The sequence below is a fragment of the Engystomops pustulosus genome, chromosome 6 (genome assembly GCF_040894005.1).
Source record: "Engystomops pustulosus chromosome 6, aEngPut4.maternal, whole genome shotgun sequence".
NCBI classification, from domain to species: domain Eukaryota; kingdom Metazoa; phylum Chordata; class Amphibia; order Anura; family Leptodactylidae; genus Engystomops; species Engystomops pustulosus.
The window spans coordinates 27123828-27145023 of record NC_092416.1 but is presented as its reverse complement, the minus strand read 5'-3'; the positions used below and the strand labels follow the sequence as shown (position 1 = coordinate 27145023).

Sequence of the window (21196 nt, the reverse complement as noted above, 5' to 3'; positions counted from 1 at the left end):
GCCTGCCCCCAGTAGTGTACAGCCAGCCCAGCCTGCCCCCTGTAGTATACAGTCAGCCCAGCCTGCCCCCTGTAGTATACAGCCAGCCCAGCCTGCCCCCAGTAGTATACAGCCAGCCCAGCCTGCCCCCTGTAGTATACAGTCAGCCCAGCCTGCCCCCTGTAGTATACAGCCAGCCCAGCATACCCCCAGTAGTATACAGCCAGCCCAGCCTGCCCCCAGTAGTATACAGCCAGCCCAGCCTGCCCCCAGTAGTATACAGCCAGCTCAGCACGCCCCCAGTAGTATACAGCCAGCCTGCCCCCTGTAGTATACAACCAGCCCAGCACTTAAAAAAAATAAATTTATATACTCCCCCCATGTCAGCGCGGCACCTCTTCTGGCTTCCACGCCTGTCTTCTTTCTTCGGTAACATCCTGCAGGCTGTTACCGAAGAAAGAAGACAGGAGCGGAAGCCAGAAGAGGAGCCGCCTTGTGCAGCGGGGCCATCGGAGGGTGAGTATATAAGTTTTTTTTTGTTTTTTTTTTAAAGTGCTGGGCTCTGTATTGACTGATGTATAAGCCGAGGTGAGGATTTTATGCACATTTTTTGTGCTGAAAAACTCGGCTTATACACGAGTATATACATTATATAGACATTTAATGAACAAATATCATTTTATAAGAATATAAAAAAATTAATAAATATAAAAGATAAAAAAGGACACTGCGTTGCACGCCTGATAACAGCCGCTTCATCAGGTCAATGACTCATACATACCATCATGGTTTATATACATATAGAGGCGGAAGTGATGTCATCATTTAAAACCTCTCTTTATTGGATTTATAAATTACATACCCTTACTCCTGATGGCTTAAATTAAGCTTCTGAAAATGTTGCATGAAACCCAGTGGTACCACCAAATGCAATTGACGCCTTATTCATGCACTGATTCTTTTGTCCACTTACAGCCACCGTATTTCTTCTCGTGCTTTCCATTTAGCGTTCCACCAAGCCATTAGTCTTCTATGATACTGATCAGAGACCTGTACCCCGTGTTAATTTCCTATATAGTACAACTAATGAATAGATTTGGTATCTACTGTATATACTGTAAATCTAACCAGTGTTTATATGCCTGAAAATTATCCCCGTATTGTAATTGTTAATTGTATTCAAGGCATCTAAACTATATATATGTATTTAATATGTATGAATCATTGACCTGATTAAGCGGCTGGTAGCAGGCTTTGGAGAGATCCTTGTACTGCCCGTTCTGGTATTTGTACATTGTAATGAGGTCTCCCCTTAGTCGTATTAGCACATTGCAATGAATGAGGAAAATCCCTATATACAGATGGTTCCCCTATTTAAGGACACCCGACTTACAGACAACCTCAGTTAACCCCTTAAGGACGGAGGGTTTTTCGGCTAATTTCTCGCTCTCCAACTTCAAAAATCCATAACTTTTTCATTTTTACGTGTACAGACCTGTGTGAGGGCTTATTTTGTGTGTAACAAATTTTACTTTCCCGTAATGTTATTTATTTTAACATGCCGTGCACTGCGAAGCTGAAAAAAAATTCCAAATGTGGAAAAATTGAAAAAAAACCGCACGTGCGTCACGTTCTTGTGGGCTCAGTTTTTACGACTTTCACTCTTCGTTCCAAATAACACGCCTACTTTATTCTTTGGTTCGGTGCGATTGCGGTGATACCAAATGTATACAGGTTTTATTGTGTTTTAATACATTTTCAAAAATTAAACGAATGTGTACAAAAAAGAAAAAATTTTTTTTGCCATCTTCTGACGCTAATAACTTTTTCATACTTTGGCGCACGGAGATGTGTGAGGGGTCATTTTTTGCGAAATGTGGCGACGTTTTCATTGCTACCATTTTGAGGTCTGTGCGACATTTTGATCATTTTTTATTTCATTTTTTATGTTATGTAAAAAGGTGTAAAAGTCGCATTTCGGACATTTGGGCGCCATTTCCCGCCTCGGAGGTCACCGCCGGCCGTAACCGTTTTTATATTTTGAGAGATCGGGCATTTTGGGACGCGGCGATTCCTAATATGTCTGTGATTTTTACTGTTTGTTATGTTTTACATCTGTTCTAGGGAAAGGGGGGTGATTTGAACTTTTAATATTTTATTAATTTTTTTTCTTTTTTAAACTTTTTTTTTTCTTTTTTTCCACTATTTTTTAGACCATCTAGGGTACATTAACCCTAGATGGTCAGATCGCTCCTACCATATACTGCAATACTACAGTATTGCAATATATGGCATTTTTGCAGGTCATACATTACAATGAGCCACTGGCTCATTGTAACAAACCTGCATAAACCATGTAGCCTCGTGTCAAAAGAAGACCCGAGGCTACCATGGTAACCGATCGCCGCCCCCCGATGACGTTCGGGGGCGTGGCGCTCGAAAAAAAGATGGCGGCGCCCGCGCGCCGCCGTCTTTTAAACGCCGCCGGCGACTTTGCCGGCGGCGTTTAGAGGGTTAATAGCCGCGATCGGTGCAAGCACCGACCGCGGTTATTAGCGGTGGGGGTTTTGTGCAAAATGCAAAACCCCCCACCTCTGTATGAAGAGGACTCAGCCCGTGAGCCCTCCTCATACATCCCTTATACCTCTGCGCCGTAGAGCTACGGCGCAGAGCGTTAAGGGGTTAAAGACGAACGCCTCTGCCCACTGTGACCTCTGGTGAAGCTCTCTGGAAGCTTTTCTATCGTCAGCTGTAAGGTATCTGTAATGAAGCTTCATTGATAATTCTTGGTCCCATTACAGCAAAAAAAAAATTGAAACTCCAAATGTCACTGGGGCAAAAAAAAAAATGATCTAGAACTACAATTATAAGATAAGATAAGATAATCCTTTATTAGTCCCACAGTGGGGAAATTCACAACGTTACAGCAGCAGAGAGGGTACAGAGAGTGAAGCACAAACTATGACAACAATAATATTAGGGATAAATGAACAAAAAGAAAAGGGGGATAAAAAGACAAAAAAGAGACAAGCAATGATCGGCAGTTTGATGTTTAGTCTGTGGATGGGACTTGCAGGGACTGGTTAGGTGTGGGGCGCAGGTTACTTCTGTTTGGGCCTTGTTTGTTGAACAGCCTGATGGCAGCGAAGGAGGAATGACGTATATATATATAAAATATACAGTTTCGACTTACGCACAAATTCAACTTAGAATAAACCTATTTACCCTATCTTGTAAGTAACCCGAGGACTGCCTGTACTGCCATACTGTAGTATGGCAGTACCGGCGGTCCCCTACTTAACCCCTCAACGCCAAAGCCACTTTTCACCTTCCTGACACTATTTTTTTCAAATTTGCCCTGTGTCACTATAAATGGTTATAAATTTGAAACGCTTTCAAGGAAACCTACCACTTAGAATGGCAGGGGTAAGCTGTAAGTACCGAGCACCAGTTCAGGGTGAGCTGGTGCCGGTACTTACTTTCGTTAGTGTTATAAACCGCGGTACCGCGGTTTTAACACTTTTAAAACTCTAGACCAGAACAGGCTTAGGCGCTGCGTGCGCACGATCGTGCACGCGCCTACATAGGAAATAGTGGAGATGATGCACGGTCGCGCGCAGCGCCGAAGCCTCTCCTGCTCTAAAGTTTAAAAAGTGTTAAAACCGCGATACCGCGGTTTATAACACTAACAAAAGTAAGTACCGGCACCAGCTCACCCTGAGCTCACCCTGAGCTGGTGCTCGGTACTTACAGCTTACCCCTGCCATTCTAAATGGTAGGTTTCCTTTAACATATACAAGTGATATTGAAATTGTTTTCTCGTGACACTTTGTACTTCATGTTAGTTGAAAATTTTTTGTGGTATGTTTTGCATGTATCTGAAAATCAGATATTTGGTGAAAATTTTGAAAAATTCTCGATTTTCGAACTTCAAAATGTTCTACTTTTTCCACACAGTCATAACTGCAAAAAAAACTAACATTCACCGAATGTCTTCTTTATGTGGACATGGTTTTTTATGCATACTCTTATTTTGGTAGGATGTTATGGGGCTTTGAACGTCAGGTGCGATTTTTCAAATTTTTATTAAAAAACGCAAAATCCTGCTATTGAGGGACCTACTCAGGTTTCAAGTCACTTTGAGAGGCCTAAATAAAAGTAAAACCCCATAAATTACCCCATTATAGAAACTACACCCCTCAACGTACGTAAAACAACTTTTACAAAGTTTGTTAACCCTTTAATTGTTTTACAGGGGTTAAAACAAAATCGGATACAATTTTGAAAGTACTTTGTTTTTGGCTAAATTAATGTGTTTTTCAAAAAATGTACAAATTCTCAGTGGATAAAATACCAAAACGCTCCACAAAATTTGATACCCAATCCCTCCCGAGTATAACAATCCCCCATATGTGGTGGTAACCTGCTGTATGGGCACACGCCAGGGCATGGAGGGGAGCTGCGCCATTCACAGCAGATTATGCATTTATCACTTTTTATTGGCTATACAATCTTTATTTTTTTGGCGATTTGGACAAATAAGGGCTTATTTTTTATTACATGAGATGCACTTTACAAATACTTCATTTTAGTGGGTCATTAGCTTATTGATGAGATCTTATTAACTAGTGAATGTATGGGTGAAAAGAAAATTGGCAATTTTGGCTTCCTTTCTTTTTGTATCTTTTTGGGGTCGTACACCGTACACTAAAAATACTATATTATCTTTATTCTATAGATCACTACGATTATGGTAATAACTCATTTATATAGTTTTACATTTATTTTTACAATTTTACTGGAAAAGAACTACTGTAGAGGAAATCTCATTTGTTTTTGCATGGCCATCTTTTCGGAGATATAACTTTAATATTTTTTGGTTGACAGAGTTAATTTATGGTTTATTTTTTACGTGTTGAGATGTCCTTTTTAGTGAAACATTTTGGCGCACATAACTTTTTTTTATCACTTTTTGGAACATTTTTGTGAAGGGATTTTATGAAAAATTTACATTTTTGGCGAGTTTTTCGGGCTTTGTTTTTACGGCGTTCACCGAGCTGATCCAATAATGTTATTGTACAGATTATTACGGACGCGGCAAAACCAAATATGTGGTTTTTGTTTTACCGTTGCGCATATAAACGCATTACTAATGAAAATACTGGATCAATGCAGAATTCGGACACCAAGAATTGGAAGAACAATAAGGTCACTCAAAAATACAAATAATTAAAAAGAATTTGTAGAAAGATGAATATTTACCTACATAATAAGTGTTGTGTATTAAAAACCTAACATCATTTTTATAAATGCATCGTATTTCTGATTACACAGCAGTATTAGGGCGAACATTTGATTACTGTACTATGTGAATAGTTTTATCACAAAAAAAAAAAACCAACTCTGCAAACCCCTCACCTCCATAATGGCGGATACGTTCAGCCCCCGCGTCAGTAACATGGCGGCCACCGGCCGGCCCCCGACTACAACACTCTGAGGAAACCTCCTCTCTGAAGGCGGGAAAGATTTCCTTCTGCGCTATTGGCCGCTGTGCGTCACGTGATCGCGCCCTACACAGCGCTCGGTGGATCTGCTGCCGTCACCTGTGTGAGGTAATTAGCCCCGCTGTCCCATAATCCTCTGCGGCGTGCAGCGGCTGGAGACTGCAGGAGCGTCCTGAGGTACTGAGGAAAGTACGAGGACTCAGGACTGACTGTGCAATGGTGAGGCCTCAGAAGAAACTGTCATGACTGATGTGTGGTGTCAGTTGTTTCACTACCCTGTCCACCAAGTGTCAGCGTGTCCCTGTCCTGTCCCCCCAAGTGTCAGCGTGTCCCTGTCCTGTCCCCCCAAGTGTCAGTGTGTCCCTGTCCTGTCCCCCAAGTGTCAGCGTGTCCCTGCCCTGTCCCCCAAGTGTCAGCGTGTCCCTGTCCTGTCCACCAAGTGTCAGCGTGTCCCTGTCCTGTCCCCCAAGTGTCAGCGTGTCCCTGTCCTGTCCCCCCAAGTGTCAGCGTGTCCCTGTCCTGTCCCCCCAAGTGTCAGCGTGTCCCTGTCCTGTTCCCCAAGTGTCAGCGTGTCCCTGTCCTGTCCTCCCAAGTGTCAGCGTGTCCCTGTCCTGTCCTCCCAAGTGTCAGCGTGTCCCTGTCCTGTCCTCCCAAGTGTCAGCGTGTCCCTGTCCTGTCCTCCCAAGTGTCAGCGTGTCCCTGTCCTGTCCCCCCAAGTGTCAGCGTGTCCCTGTCCTGTCCCCCCAAGTGTCAGCGTGTCCCTGTCCTGTCCCCCCAAGTGTCAGCGTGTCCCTGTCCTGTCCCCCCAAGTGTCAGCGTGTCCTGTCCCCCAAGTGTCAGCGTGTCCCTGTCCTGTCCACCAAGTGTCAGCGTGTCCCTGCCTTGTCCCCCCAAGTGTCAGCGTGTCCCTGTCCTGTCCCCCCAAGTGTCAGCGTGTCCCTGCCCTGTCCCCCCAAGTGTCAGCGTGTCACTGTCCTGTACCCCAAGTGTCAGCGTGTCCCTGTCCTGTCCACCAAGTGTCAGCGTGTCCCTGTCCTGTCCCCCAAGTGTCAGTGTGTCCCTGTCCTGTCCCCCCAAGTGTCAGTGTGTCCCTGTCCTGTCCCCCCAAGTGTCAGTGTGTCCCTGTCCTGTCCCCCAAGTGTCAGTGTGTCCCTGTCCTGTCCCCCAAGTGTCAGCGTGTCCCTGTCCTGTCCCCCCAAGTGTCAGCGTGTCCCTGCCCTGTGCCCCCAAGTGTCCTCGTGTCACTGTCCTGTACCCCAAGTGTCAGTGTGTCCCTGTCCTGTCCACCAAGTGTCAGCGTGTCCCTGTCCTGTCCACCAAGTGTCAGCGTGTCCCTGTCCTGTCCACCAAGTGTCAGCGTGTCCCTGTCCTGTCCACCAAGTGTCAGCGTGTCCCTGTCCTGTCCACCAAGTGTCAGCGTGTCCCTGTCCTGTCCCCCAAGTGTCAGCGTGTCCCTGTCCTGTCCCCCCAAGTGTCAGTGTGTCCCTGTCCTGTCCCCCAAGTGTCAGCGTGTCCCTGCCCTGTCCCCCAAGTGTCAGCGTGTCCCTGTCCTGTCCACCAAGTGTCAGCGTGTCCCTGTCCTGTCCCCCCAAGTGTCAGCGTGTCCCTGTCCTGTCCCCCAAGTGTCAGCGTGTCCCTGTCCTGTCCCCCAAGTGTCAGCGTGTCCCTGTCCTGTCCCCCCAAGTGTCAGCGTGTCCCTGTCCTGTCCCCCCAAGTGTCAGCGTGTCCCTGTCCTGTTCCCCAAGTGTCAGCGTGTCCCTGTCCTGTACTCCCAAGTGTCAGCGTGTCCCTGTTCTGTCCTCCCAAGTGTCAGCGTGTCCCTGTCCTGTCCCCCCAAGTGTCAGCGTGTCCCTGTCCTGTCCCCCCAAGTGTCAGCGTGTCCCTGTCCTGTCCCCCCAAGTGTCAGCGTGTCCCTGTCCTGTCCCCCCAAGTGTCAGCGTGTCCTGTCCCCCAAGTGTCAGCGTGTCCCTGTCCTGTCCACCAAGTGTCAGCGTGTCCCTGTCCTGTCCCCCCAAGTGTCAGCGTGTCCCTGTCCTGTCCCCCCAAGTGTCAGCGTGTCCCTGTCCTGTCCCCCCAAGTGTCAGCGTGTCACTGTCCTGTACCCCAAGTGTCAGCGTGTCCCTGTCCTGTCCCCCCAAGTGTCAGCGTGTCCCTGTCCTGTCCACCAAGTGTCAGCGTGTCCCTGTCCTGTCCCCCAAGTGTCAGTGTGTCCCTGTCCTGTCCCCCCAAGTGTCAGTGTGTCCCTGTCCTGTCCCCCCAAGTGTCAGTGTGTCCCTGTCCTGTCCCCCCAAGTGTCAGTGTGTCCCTGTCCTGTCCCCCAAGTGTCAGTGTGTCCCTGTCCTGTCCCCCAAGTGTCAGCGTGTCCCTGCCCTGTCCCCCCAAGTGTCAGCGTGTCCCTGCCCTGTGCCCCCAAGTGTCCTCGTGTCACTGTCCTGTACCCCAAGTGTCAGTGTGTCCCTGTCCTGTCCACCAAGTGTCAGCGTGTCCCTGTCCTGTCCACCAAGTGTCAGCGTGTCACTGTCCTGTACCCCAAGTGTCAGCGTGTCCCTGTCCTGTCCACCAAGTGTCAGCGTGTCCCTGTCCTGTCCACCAAGTGTCAGCGTGTCCCTGTCCTGTCCCCCAAGTGTCAGCGTGTCCCTGTCCTGTCCCCCAAGTGTCCTCGTGTCACTGTCCTGTACCCCAAGTGTCAGCGTGTCCCTGTCCTGTCCACCAAGTGTCAGCGTGTCCCTGTCCTGTCCACCAAGTGTCAGCGTGTCACTGTCCTGTACCCCAAGTGTCAGCGTGTCCCTGTCCTGTCCACCAAGTGTCAGCGTGTCCCTGTCCTGTCCACCAAGTGTCAGCGTGTCCCTGTCCTGTCCCCCAAGTGTCAGCGTGTCCCTGTCCTGTCCCCCAAGTGTCAGCGTGTCCCTGTCCTGTCCCCCAAGTGTCAGCGTGTCCTGTCCCCCAAGTGTCAGCGTGTCCTGTCCCCCAAGTGTCAGCGTGTCCTGTCCCCCAAGTGTCAGCGTGTCCTGTCCCCCAAGTGTCAGCGTGTCCCTGCCCTGTCCCCCCAAGTGTCAGCGTGTCCCTGCCCTGTCCCCCCAAGTGTCAGCGTGTCCCTGTCCTGTCCCCCAAGTGTCAGCGTGTCCCTGTCCTGTCCCCCAAGTGTCAGCGTGTCCTGTCCCCCAAGTGTCAGCGTGTCCCTGCCCTGTCCCCCCAAGTGTCAGCGTGTCCCTGCCCTGTCCCCCCAAGTGTCAGCGTGTCCCTGCCCTGTCCCCCCAAGTGTCAGCGTGTCCCTGCCCTGTCCCCCCAAGTGTCAGCGTGTCCCTGCCCTGTCCCCCCAAGTGTCAGCGTGTCCCTGCCCTGTCCCCCCAAGTGTCAGCGTGTCCTGTCCCCCCAAGTGTCAGCGTGTCCTGTCCCCCCAAGTGTCAGCGTGTCCTGTCCCCCCAAGTGTCAGCGTGTCCTGTCCCCCCAAGTGTCAGCGTGTCCTGTCCCCCCAAGTGTCAGCGTGTCCTGTCCCCCCAAGTGTCAGCGTGTCCCTGTCCTGTCCTCCCAAGTGTCAGCGTGTCCCTGTCCTGTCCTCCCAAGTGTCAGCGTGTCCCTGTCCTGTCCTCCCAAGTGTCAGCGTGTCCCTGTCCTGTCCCCCCAAGTGTCAGCGTGTCCCTGTCCTGTCCCCCCAAGTGTCAGCGTGTCCCTGTCCTGTCCCCCCAAGTGTCAGCGTGTCCCTGTCCTGTCCCCCCAAGTGTCAGCGTGTCCTGTCCCCCAAGTGTCAGCGTGTCCCTGTCCTGTCCACCAAGTGTCAGCGTGTCCCTGCCTTGTCCCCCCAAGTGTCAGCGTGTCCCTGTCCTGTCCCCCCAAGTGTCAGCGTGTCCCTGCCCTGTCCCCCCAAGTGTCAGCGTGTCACTGTCCTGTACCCCAAGTGTCAGCGTGTCCCTGTCCTGTCCACCAAGTGTCAGCGTGTCCCTGTCCTGTCCCCCAAGTGTCAGTGTGTCCCTGTCCTGTCCCCCCAAGTGTCAGTGTGTCCCTGTCCTGTCCCCCCAAGTGTCAGTGTGTCCCTGTCCTGTCCCCCAAGTGTCAGTGTGTCCCTGTCCTGTCCCCCAAGTGTCAGCGTGTCCCTGTCCTGTCCCCCCAAGTGTCAGCGTGTCCCTGCCCTGTGCCCCCAAGTGTCCTCGTGTCACTGTCCTGTACCCCAAGTGTCAGTGTGTCCCTGTCCTGTCCACCAAGTGTCAGCGTGTCCCTGTCCTGTCCACCAAGTGTCAGCGTGTCACTGTCCTGTACCCCAAGTGTCAGCGTGTCACTGTCCTGTACCCCAAGTGTCAGCGTGTCCCTGTCCTGTCCACCAAGTGTCAGCGTGTCCCTGTCCTGTCCACCAAGTGTCAGCGTGTCCCTGTCCTGTCCCCCAAGTGTCAGCGTGTCCCTGTCCTGTCCCCCCAAGTGTCAGTGTGTCCCTGTCCTGTCCCCCAAGTGTCAGCGTGTCCCTGCCCTGTCCCCCAAGTGTCAGCGTGTCCCTGTCCTGTCCACCAAGTGTCAGCGTGTCCCTGTCCTGTCCCCCCAAGTGTCAGCGTGTCCCTGTCCTGTCCCCCAAGTGTCAGCGTGTCCCTGTCCTGTCCCCCAAGTGTCAGCGTGTCCCTGTCCTGTCCCCCCAAGTGTCAGCGTGTCCCTGTCCTGTCCCCCCAAGTGTCAGCGTGTCCCTGTCCTGTTCCCCAAGTGTCAGCGTGTCCCTGTCCTGTACTCCCAAGTGTCAGCGTGTCCCTGTTCTGTCCTCCCAAGTGTCAGCGTGTCCCTGTCCTGTCCCCCCAAGTGTCAGCGTGTCCCTGTCCTGTCCCCCCAAGTGTCAGCGTGTCCCTGTCCTGTCCCCCCAAGTGTCAGCGTGTCCCTGTCCTGTCCCCCCAAGTGTCAGCGTGTCCTGTCCCCCAAGTGTCAGCGTGTCCCTGTCCTGTCCACCAAGTGTCAGCGTGTCCCTGTCCTGTCCCCCCAAGTGTCAGCGTGTCCCTGTCCTGTCCCCCCAAGTGTCAGCGTGTCCCTGTCCTGTCCCCCCAAGTGTCAGCGTGTCACTGTCCTGTACCCCAAGTGTCAGCGTGTCCCTGTCCTGTCCCCCCAAGTGTCAGCGTGTCCCTGTCCTGTCCACCAAGTGTCAGCGTGTCCCTGTCCTGTCCCCCAAGTGTCAGTGTGTCCCTGTCCTGTCCCCCCAAGTGTCAGTGTGTCCCTGTCCTGTCCCCCCAAGTGTCAGTGTGTCCCTGTCCTGTCCCCCCAAGTGTCAGTGTGTCCCTGTCCTGTCCCCCAAGTGTCAGTGTGTCCCTGTCCTGTCCCCCAAGTGTCAGCGTGTCCCTGCCCTGTCCCCCCAAGTGTCAGCGTGTCCCTGCCCTGTGCCCCCAAGTGTCCTCGTGTCACTGTCCTGTACCCCAAGTGTCAGTGTGTCCCTGTCCTGTCCACCAAGTGTCAGCGTGTCCCTGTCCTGTCCACCAAGTGTCAGCGTGTCCCTGTCCTGTCCACCAAGTGTCAGCGTGTCCCTGTCCTGTCCACCAAGTGTCAGCGTGTCCCTGTCCTGTCCACCAAGTGTCAGCGTGTCCCTGTCCTGTCCACCAAGTGTCAGCGTGTCCCTGTCCTGTCCCCCAAGTGTCAGCGTGTCCCTGTCCTGTCCCCCAAGTGTCCTCGTGTCACTGTCCTGTACCCCAAGTGTCAGCGTGTCCCTGTCCTGTCCACCAAGTGTCAGCGTGTCCCTGTCCTGTCCACCAAGTGTCAGCGTGTCACTGTCCTGTACCCCAAGTGTCAGCGTGTCCCTGTCCTGTCCACCAAGTGTCAGCGTGTCCCTGTCCTGTCCCCCAAGTGTCAGCGTGTCCCTGTCCTGTCCCCCAAGTGTCAGCGTGTCCCTGTCCTGTCCCCCAAGTGTCAGCGTGTCCCTGTCCTGTCCCCCAAGTGTCAGCGTGTCCTGTCCCCCAAGTGTCAGCGTGTCCTGTCCCCCAAGTGTCAGCGTGTCCTGTCCCCCAAGTGTCAGCGTGTCCTGTCCCCCAAGTGTCAGCGTGTCCTGTCCCCCAAGTGTCAGCGTGTCCCTGCCCTGTCCCCCCAAGTGTCAGCGTGTCCCTGCCCTGTCCCCCCAAGTGTCAGCGTGTCCCTGTCCTGTCCCCCAAGTGTCAGCGTGTCCCTGTCCTGTCCCCCAAGTGTCAGCGTGTCCTGTCCCCCAAGTGTCAGCGTGTCCCTGCCCTGTCCCCCCAAGTGTCAGCGTGTCCCTGCCCTGTCCCCCCAAGTGTCAGCGTGTCCCTGCCCTGTCCCCCCAAGTGTCAGCGTGTCCCTGCCCTGTCCCCCCAAGTGTCAGCGTGTCCCTGCCCTGTCCCCCCAAGTGTCAGCGTGTCCCTGCCCTGTCCCCCCAAGTGTCAGCGTGTCCCTGCCCTGTCCCCCCAAGTGTCAGCGTGTCCCTGCCCTGTCCCCCCAAGTGTCAGCGTGTCCTGTCCCCCCAAGTGTCAGCGTGTCCTGTCCCCCCAAGTGTCAGCGTGTCCTGTCCCCCCAAGTGTCAGCGTGTCCTGTCCCCCCAAGTGTCTGCGTGTCCTGTCCCCCCAAGTGTCAGCGTGTCCTGTCCCCCCAAGTGTCAGCGTGTCCTGTCCCCCAAGTGTCAGCGTGTCCCTGCCCTGTCCCCCAAGTGTCAGCGTGTCCCTGCCCTGTCCCCCCAAGTGTCAGCGTGTCCCTGCCCTGTCCCCCCAAGTGTCAGCGTGTCCCTGTCCCCCAAGTGTCAGCGTGTCCCTGTCCTGTCCCCCAAGTGTCAGCGTGTCCCTGCCCTGTCCCCCCAAGTGTCAGCGTGTCCCTGCCCTGTCCCCCCAAGTGTCAGCGTGTCCCTGCCCTGTCCCCCCAAGTGTCGGCGTGCCCCTGCCCTGTCCCCCCAAGTGTCGGCGTGCCCCTGCCCTGTCCCCCCAAGTGTCGGCGTGCCCCTGCCCTGTCCCCCCAAGTGTCGGCGTGCCCCTGCCCTGTCCCCCCAAGTGTCGGCGTGCCCCTGCCCTGTCCCCCCAAGTGTCGGCGTGCCCCTGCCCTGTCCCCCCAAGTGTCGGCGTGCCCCTGCCCTGTCCCCCCAAGTGTCGGCGTGCCCCTGCCCTGTCCCCCCAAGTGTCGGCGTGCCCCTGCCCTGTCCCCCCAAGTGTCGGCGTGCCCCTGCCCTGTCCCCCCAAGTGTCGGCGTGCCCCTGCCCTGTCCCCCCAAGTGTCGGCGTGCCCCTGCCCTGTCCCCCCAAGTGTCGGCGTGCCCCTGCCCTGTCCCCCCAAGTGTCGGCGTGCCCCTGCCGTGTCCCCCCAAGTGTCGGCGTGCCCCTGCCCTGTCCCCCCAAGTGTCATCCATTTTGTCTTTATCTTGATGGTCTTTCAATCTTTTTTTGCACAGTTTCCCTATGTGACTTCCTTCTTCCTCCTTCATGAATAACATTGGAAGCATTTTCTACCACATATAACAATGGAGGAAGGTAATGACGACTGATAAGCTAAGTCTTATACTCTACTTTTCTTGGCGCTTTCATGTGCTGAGTTGCCTTTAACAGATGTGAATCGTGTGATCATCACATACTGACAGTGAATAATCTCCAGTATATTGAGTATTTGCAGAGTCTATTTTCTGTGAATTTGCCCCGAGTGTCTATTTCCACTGTACAGGCCTGAAACGACTTCCTACTGTTCCACTGAAGATGTGCATGCAAAAACATCTCCATGTACCGACATCTAGTTTATTATCATCCTGCGCCTTCATCTTCCTGTACGGCTCTCGCCGTGGTCTGCGATTTTAATAAATGTTATGTAAAACCTCGGAGATGAGCATCGAGACATGTATTATGTAAACAATTACCCATAACTACATAAAGGCAAGGGACGATATGGGTATTATAGCAAAATAGGCTGCCTGCCTGTGTTCACGCAGGTCTAGGATAATCCTATGCTGCAAGTATAAGAAAGTGAAGAGTGTAATGTCACCAAATTCTATTATTATTCTTTTTTCTATTCTCTTTGTTGTAAATCAAAAGTTCTAGATATTTTTTTTTATTTTTGAAACTGATGGACAGGAAAGTACAACAAACTTTTCCCAAGGGTTCTTTTTAGGTTATGCTACCACTTCATGCCTAAGCATAGTGAGTGTGGTAAGATTGCTGCAAGACACAGAAGCACAACAATGAAATCCAATTTATATGTGGTCATATTTGCTTTCGTTAAATTCAACTCGGGCTCAATGCACACCTGTGTTTGAACCGCAGATATCGCCTTCCATCACTAAAACGATAATGGTGAAAGTCTAAAATATCTAATAGCATGTCCATTGAAGCCCTGCAGCTTCCATACAGTTTAACAGAAGCACTGATGGATGTGGTGCTAATAGACACACTGGGGGTCATTTACTAAGGGGCCGATTTTCCCTGTATTGTCCCGTGTTTTTGGCGCACGCGATCAGATAGTGGCGGATCGGCGACGGAAATCGGGGGGGCATGGCCTAACGATAATCCGACGGATTCGGAGAAGCCGGCGCATTTTTAAAAAAAAATGTGTCGCGGGACATGCGCTTACCTTCACCCAGGATGGCTTGGTGAACTCCAGTGCGTTCCGACGCTCTTCAGCGCAGCAGTGACACCTGGTGGACGTTGGAGGAACTGTCTTAGTGAATCGCCAGAAGACCCGAATCCACCGCGGAGAACGCGCCGCTGGATCGAGAATGGACCGGGTAAGTAAATCTGCCCCACTATCTGCGCACATTGCTAATTTGGCCGATTTTATGTGCAGATTTTGTAGCGGAAAATCTACAGCATAAGACTACATGCACACTGCCGTGTGCCCACCGCACCGTAGCACGGCGGGCACACGGCAGTGCGGGGAGAGGAGGAGGGCTACGGAGTGGTACGGTGCCGCACGTGTGCTGCACCGTACCGCTCCCGTAGGGCGCCGCGAGCCCATAGAAGTGTATGGGGGACGTATATCGGCCATATATACGTTCCCCATACTGTAGTGTGAATGCAGCCTTATACAGTGTCGTTAAAGTGGATATCATTTGGAAAAAGTAATATAGACAATGCGTTTTGTGGTAAGGAAGTTATTGCTTAGTACTGAAAATAAAATAATGATCATGTCACTGTTCTTGTGCGTTCTTACTGATTTTTGCTGTTTTTTTTTTTTTTTTTATTCTATAGAAAAGCGAAAATCTGCATCGACTTGCAGTTTTCATTCAGAGTAAGGCTTTCTGCAGAAAATCGGCATTAAAAACAACACTAAACGGATTTAAAAAAACATAGAAAAACGCACCAAAAAAAAACGTGTGCAAGTAGCCTGAGGCTATCTGCATATGTTGTGGTTTTGGTGCGGAAAATCTGCAACGTAATACAGTAGCATTATAGTGATTAGAAATTGCTTGAGAATGGCTACATCGAGATAGCCGAAACGTTGTATTTCCCACTTGTGAAATACAACCCTTGTTTATTACCGAGTGCTGCTTCCCTGTCCTGTATATGTAGTATTAAAGTGAATGTTATTAGGACAAAGTAATGTAGACAATGATTTTTTTTTTTTTTTGCCTAGTTTTTTTTATTTTGTGCGACCTTGTGGATTTTTCTTTTCTTTACTTCAAACTCTATGGGAGAGTGAAAATCTGCATCAGATCCGCATAAACGTGCAGGTTTCATGCAGAATTCTCTCAGCCTGAAGGACTGAAAAAACAATTAAAAGAGGGAAAAAAAATCCAAATGCAAAGTCCAAATTAAAAGCGCCCAAAAAATCCACAACACTTAACAGACAAATCTGCATGAAAAACGCACATAAAAACCAAATGTACACGAGGTCCCCTACTTAAGTACACCTGACTTAGACGACTCCTAGTTAAAGGCGGACCCCTCTGCCCACTGTGACCTCTGGTGAAGCTCTCTGGATGTTACTATAGTCCCAGACTGCACTGATCAGCTGTAAGGTGTCTGTAATGAAGCTTTATTGATAATCGTTGGTCCCATTACTGCAACAAAATTAGAAACCTCAATTGTCACTGTGGCACATCTTTGCCTGGAACTACTATTATAAAATATACAGTTTCGACTTGCATACAAATTCAACTTAAGAACAAACCTATGGACCCTATCTTGTACGTAATCCGGGGACTGCCTGTATTGTATTTGGATTTTCCGCATGACAATCGCACCGTGTGCCGTAGTTTTATGTTAGAATTTTCAGTGATGAAAGTTACACCTTAAAGTCTTAGGGTGAAGGCACACATGGTGTTTTTGGGCCGTTTTTGGTCCGTTTTTACTAAGTGCGTTTTCAGATCGTTAAAAACGCATGCGTTAAAAAACGCATCCTTTTTTTAAAAACGCATGCGTTTTTTGAAAACGCATGCGTTTTTGTCCGTTTTTCATTGCGCAATTTCGGAAAACGGACAAAAACGGATGCGTTTCCAAAAAATGCATGCGTTTTTAAAAAACGGATGCGTTTTTTAACGCATGCTTTTTTAACGATCTGAAAACGCACTTAGTAAAAACGGCCCAAAAACGCCATGTGTGTCTTCACCCTTAGTCTCGGCATTGTGCAGCCACAGGGGGTTTTTTTTCACGAGGATTTTTGAATGTTTTTCTTACCAAGGTCCTTAAGATGAACTAGCAAGAAATATCCCAATGACTTTAATATGAAACATGACTCTATTTTTAATACAATTTTTTTTGTCACATGAGTTCAGTAATTCTAGGTGCCATTCACTAAATCACACACACAAATTCAAACACCTCATGGGCCTTATTCAAAGACGTGTTGGGCAATAGTTTTTTGGAGGAATCTTTGAGGGCGTGTTCACACGTTGCGCTTTGGTTGCGTTTTCATTGCGTTTTAAAATGCATTACAACAGCTTAGGAGAGGTGATTTGCCTAATTACTTTACTATTTACATTTGTTAACGCATGCGTTAACAAAACGCATGTGTTGACATATTGTTAACACATGTGTTAACATATTGTTAACACATGTGTTAACATCGCATTTATGATGCGTTTTGTAAACGCAAACGTTAACAGTAATGTAATTAGGCAAATCACCTCATCTCAGCTGTTGAAATGCGTTTTAAAACGCAATGAAAACGCAACCAAAGCGCAACGTGTGAACGCACCCTCAAGCAGGTTTGTATTTAACTTTATCCTTGTAGTGAAAGTTGCAAAAAGAGACAGTAGGTGTAGGCTATGTTCACATTTCCATCAGAGGTTTAGATCGGAGCCATCGGTTCAGATTCCTTCGAAAAATAATAGGCAGGATTTTTTTTTTTTGTTAAAATAATGGATAGCCAAGGGAAGCCCAATTATATTGTGTGGTATTTAGGGTACCAGCGTGTCCATCCTTTTACTTTGTTGGGGTAATAATTAGGATATTTTTAACGGTATCATGTGTCATGGCCGGCATTTTCCCTATCATTGGAGGTCATCTATGGTCCACCATGGGTAAGAGCTATTCTTTTTTTTTTTTTTTTTTTTTTATTTACTTTTTATTTTAGTGAGATTGTGAGTTGTATTAGTTCCACTGGGATTATATTTCTACATTTACATTGAGGATCCACGTTTGTTATTTGCCTATGAACTTCTTGTAAGTTTAGTTTTACTGACACGTGACTTAAGATAACCATTCTCTGTGTGACGTATGGGATAAATCCATTTCTGTGTTCACTACTTATTTTTTACAGGTTACTATAACAATAAAGATACATTTTTTTTAACTTGTTTATTTGTTGTTATTGTTTTCGGTTTATGGGGTATAATATGTTGTATATACTTATTTGGGGACTACGAATTTGGGATCAGAACAACTGAACCTTTCCATTAATAAAGGAATTATTATTAATTATTTATATAGCACACACAGATTACGTAGCGCTGCGCAGAACTTGCCAAATCAGTCCCTGTCCCCAATGGGGCTCACAATCTAATCAACCTAACAGTGTGTTTTGGAGTGTGGGAGGAAACTAACACAAACACGGAGAGAACATACAAACTTTACAGATGTTGACCCTGGGACTTAAACCCAGGTCCCCAGCGCTGCAAGGCTGTAGTGCTAACCACTGACCACTGTGCTGCCTTTTCCATTTCCATTCATATTTACTGGGCTCTTAAAGGGCAATCTAGCGGAATTCAGGAAGAGACACATTTTTGCTATTTTGAGTTTACGAATGTTTGTTACGAATGTCTTGTATCTTTATGGCAGGTGCCTTTCTTTAGAGGCAAACATCGGCATGATAATTGATGTACAATGGTGGTTATATGTGGAGGGTTCCTGGTATATAATGGTGTAATGTAATATAAGAGTGTATACATGTTCCAGTCTACATGTTTGCTATCCTCCATTCTTTACACTGAAGCCTTCATTTAGAAGACTGAAAAGTGCAATAGTTGTGTGTAACATGCTATTGGGATGGGATAAACAGAATGCAAAGGGAATATATATTTATATCACACACACACGCGCACACACACGTGTGTGTGTGTGTGTGTGTATATATATATATATTACACACACTACCCTCAGTAGTTTTCAGTAACTTTGTGGATAGAAGAGTCCGTGACACGTTCAGTTGTTTTAGATATTTTTTTATTTTTTTTTACCAAATCTCCAAGGATTCCTTTGAATAATAATTGCTCGTTTTGATTAAAGGATCCGTACCGATTGGTTGTGACCATGGATCTTTAAAATAATTGTGACCAGGCGATGAAACTGTGACCGTCAGACCACGGGCCATCGGCAGCAAATGTGATTTTTGCAGATAAGAAAAAAAAAAAATCATTTTGATAAATCTCCCAGCTTTAGAGATGAGCGCTTCTCAATCATTATATTTTGTTTTTTTACTTTTTTTATGCGTTTTCTTAGCTTTTTCTTTTATTACTCTTCCACCTCCCCCCCACCCCCCTTTAGCTCATTTTATCTCACTAGGCGGATAGAGGAGGGAAAGTTTAATCTGTGGACAGTTTTCTTTTCTTTTTCTAATGTGTTTTTCAGCAGGAGGTGGGGGGGCAACAGAGGCACGTATCTGCTTCGCTTGTGTATTTTAAAGGCGGCGGACAAAAATCAAAATATTTGAAAATGTATTTCATGGTAATTATGATAGATTTTATGGCTGGGTGGCAGTACTCAAAGGCAGACTGAATGCCTTAATTTGTATAGAAATTGTAATCATTTGTTCATTTCAAGGTGAAAATTGCATTTTTTAATTTAAATTGTATCCTGCCTGATAGTCTATTATGCAGTGAAATTGTCTGCATGTATCAATGGCTCTGTGTGGCTTCATGCTTGTTACGGACTCACTTATTCCCCGTTCACTTTGTACACAGCCTCTTCATTTGCACAGAAATGGGGTGGGCTTATAGCGAGGGGCGGCTCCGTACATTTTCCTCTCCTTAGTGTGTTTTTCTCTGTGATGTTTAGGTGTGTGGGATTTTTTATTTTTTTTTGGTGTGCACAAAAAGGGATTTTTCATGGGTTTAATCAATGCGGTCACCAGAATCTCGATCACTCAGACCCTTCCAGGTATGGATTAACTCCTTTTCAACCTGGAAGCCTGTTTATTGCATATATATGCTATTTCCAGAGCAGACTTGTATCTTGAATTTTCAAAATGTTGCGTTCTTGACAACATTTTTTTTATCAAGTTTGCAGCACACATACTCGTAGCATTATTTTGCATATTTGCAGTTTATTTACAGTTTTTAGTATCTCTCTGGACACCGTTTTGGAAAACACACACACATGCATATATACACGCACACACATTATTTATGTATGTACGTACCGTATATATGTGTATATGTGTGTATATATATATATATATATATATATATATATATATATTATTCTTGATTAAAGCATCAGAAGTTAATAATTCTTCATTAGTTTCAGGGCTTTGGCAGATTGTGATGCACTTCCACATAAGTGTTATAATTTCAAAGCACCGATTGGGTTGTGAGATTGAAGAAAGTAAATACACTCTTGGTACACATTCACACTTACAAACTACGGATGAAAAACTGGCAATACATTTATGGTTTCATTCACATTTTCAGTACATGCATGTACGTATCTTTCAATGCAATTTGCTGCACGACCACCACCTACTATTTTTATCCTATTAAAGTAAATTTGATGAGTTTAAATAATTCTTGCATTCTGCGTTTGTATAGTTTACTTGTAGTTCTTCTGTTTTATCATCCTCGTATATTAACGCTCCTTCCTTATGCTAAAAAGTAAAGAATGGAGGATTAAATCCCATCAATCTAATTTTTATGTCATCCATTATCTTCCGTTTAGGCAGGGATCCATTATTTTTTGCAAAATTTCACGCAGGTGATCCATGCGTATTTTGGAAGGAAAAAAAAAAGACGGAAGCTGCAATACTTTTCCTCCATTTGAAAAACCGCATGGATAATCGATCATCCATACCACAACAGGTGACATCAGATTTACATTTATGTCAATGGGATTTTTAGCTGATACGTTAAACCTCCATTCTTCCCTTTTTTAATGGAGGTAAGGAATGGTAGTTTGAATTTAGCCTTATTTTAGTAAAAAAAATCAGTAATATAATAAATGGTAAAAATGGAATGAAAATTAACATTATACAGAAATAATTGAAAAAAAATTGTATTGCACTTTTTGGGTCTGTTTTGTGGGAATTGTTTTTCAATGGCCATATTGCAGCCTGAGGTAAAATGACCTTACTATATTGGAGCCGTCATTGCAAAACATACCGATATTTCACGCTTTATATGGTCCGGGTCAGACTGTTTCACCAAATAAAACACAGGATGCCACAGTGAGCCTAGATGTTACCAGAAGTGGCAATGAAGCTCAACCACAGCAGGGCTTATAATGTCTATGCTGGATCAACAATTTATTATTTCAGTGGTCTCTGGCGGAACATTCAGATGTAGATAAGGGGGTAACGCTGGCCATACACCATAGATAGCTGCCAAGGAAAAATGCACGCTACGCCTTGTTTGTCAAACTCTCCCTACGGCTGCATTCACACACATGTACGGGGGACGTGTTTACGGCCGATGTATGTACGGCCCATATATGCTCCTCATACACTTATATGGGCTCACGGCACCATACGGGAGCGATATGGTGCAGCACACGTGCGGCACTGTACCGCTCTGTAGCCCGTAGAAAGATAGGACATGTCCTATCTTTCTACGTGATACGGCGCCGTGCGCTGTATAGTCCTATGGAGAGGGGCGGGGTGAGATGCGCTCATCCTCTGCTCCTCTCCGCAGCGCCGATGTAAGCCCGCCATACTACGGTACGTCGGGCATACATGCATGTGCATGTAGCCTACTCTTACACACCTAGAAAAAGGATACAGGTGCATCAGGTAATGACCCAATTATTATCTGCTTTGCACTGTGTCGGAAGGACACCATACATGTGAGTTGGTCAGTTACCCACATCAGCATCTAATGTCTATGGTCTTGGAAAACCTCACAAGGGTAGGCTTATGATTCCTAGTTGGAGTCGTCTTCTTCCCACCACTACCAACTGGACCAGAACTAGACACATGGGTGGGGGGTGGTGACTTTGCCTTTAAGCCATTGCTTGGCACCCTCTAGTGGTGACTTATCTCTCGTGAGAACCAAAGAGTGTTGATATTTAACTGCTCAGTCATTATCCCCATCCTACCGTAACACATGCCATGGTGAAAGAAACCTTACCCATTAGATGGTCGGCCAGTCAAACCGCTCAATCTTCGTAATGATGCAAACAAAGGCAATTTTTT

General features: G+C 47.9%; 2 long non-coding RNA genes across 8 annotated transcripts in view; one reads left to right on the top strand and one right to left on the bottom strand.

Moving 5' to 3' along the window:
* LOC140134722 (uncharacterized) overlaps positions 1-5562 on the bottom strand; it is a 250925-nt gene extending 245363 nt beyond the window's left edge. For 5 of the 7 annotated variants that reach the window (XR_011856390.1, XR_011856388.1, XR_011856387.1 and 2 more), the window contains exon 1: positions 5398-5558. This is a non-coding gene — a long non-coding RNA (uncharacterized lncRNA). Of the gene's footprint in view, positions 1-5397 lie in introns of all 7 variants that reach the window. The other 2 variants (XR_011856386.1, XR_011856384.1) reach the window with 2 other exon arrangements.
* Positions 5497-13238, top strand: LOC140134723 (uncharacterized). The gene is made up of 3 exons (XR_011856391.1): positions 5497-5702; positions 12822-12900; positions 13040-13238. It is a non-coding gene; the product is annotated as an uncharacterized lncRNA (long non-coding RNA).
* Positions 13239-21196: the final 7958 nt, after the last annotated feature.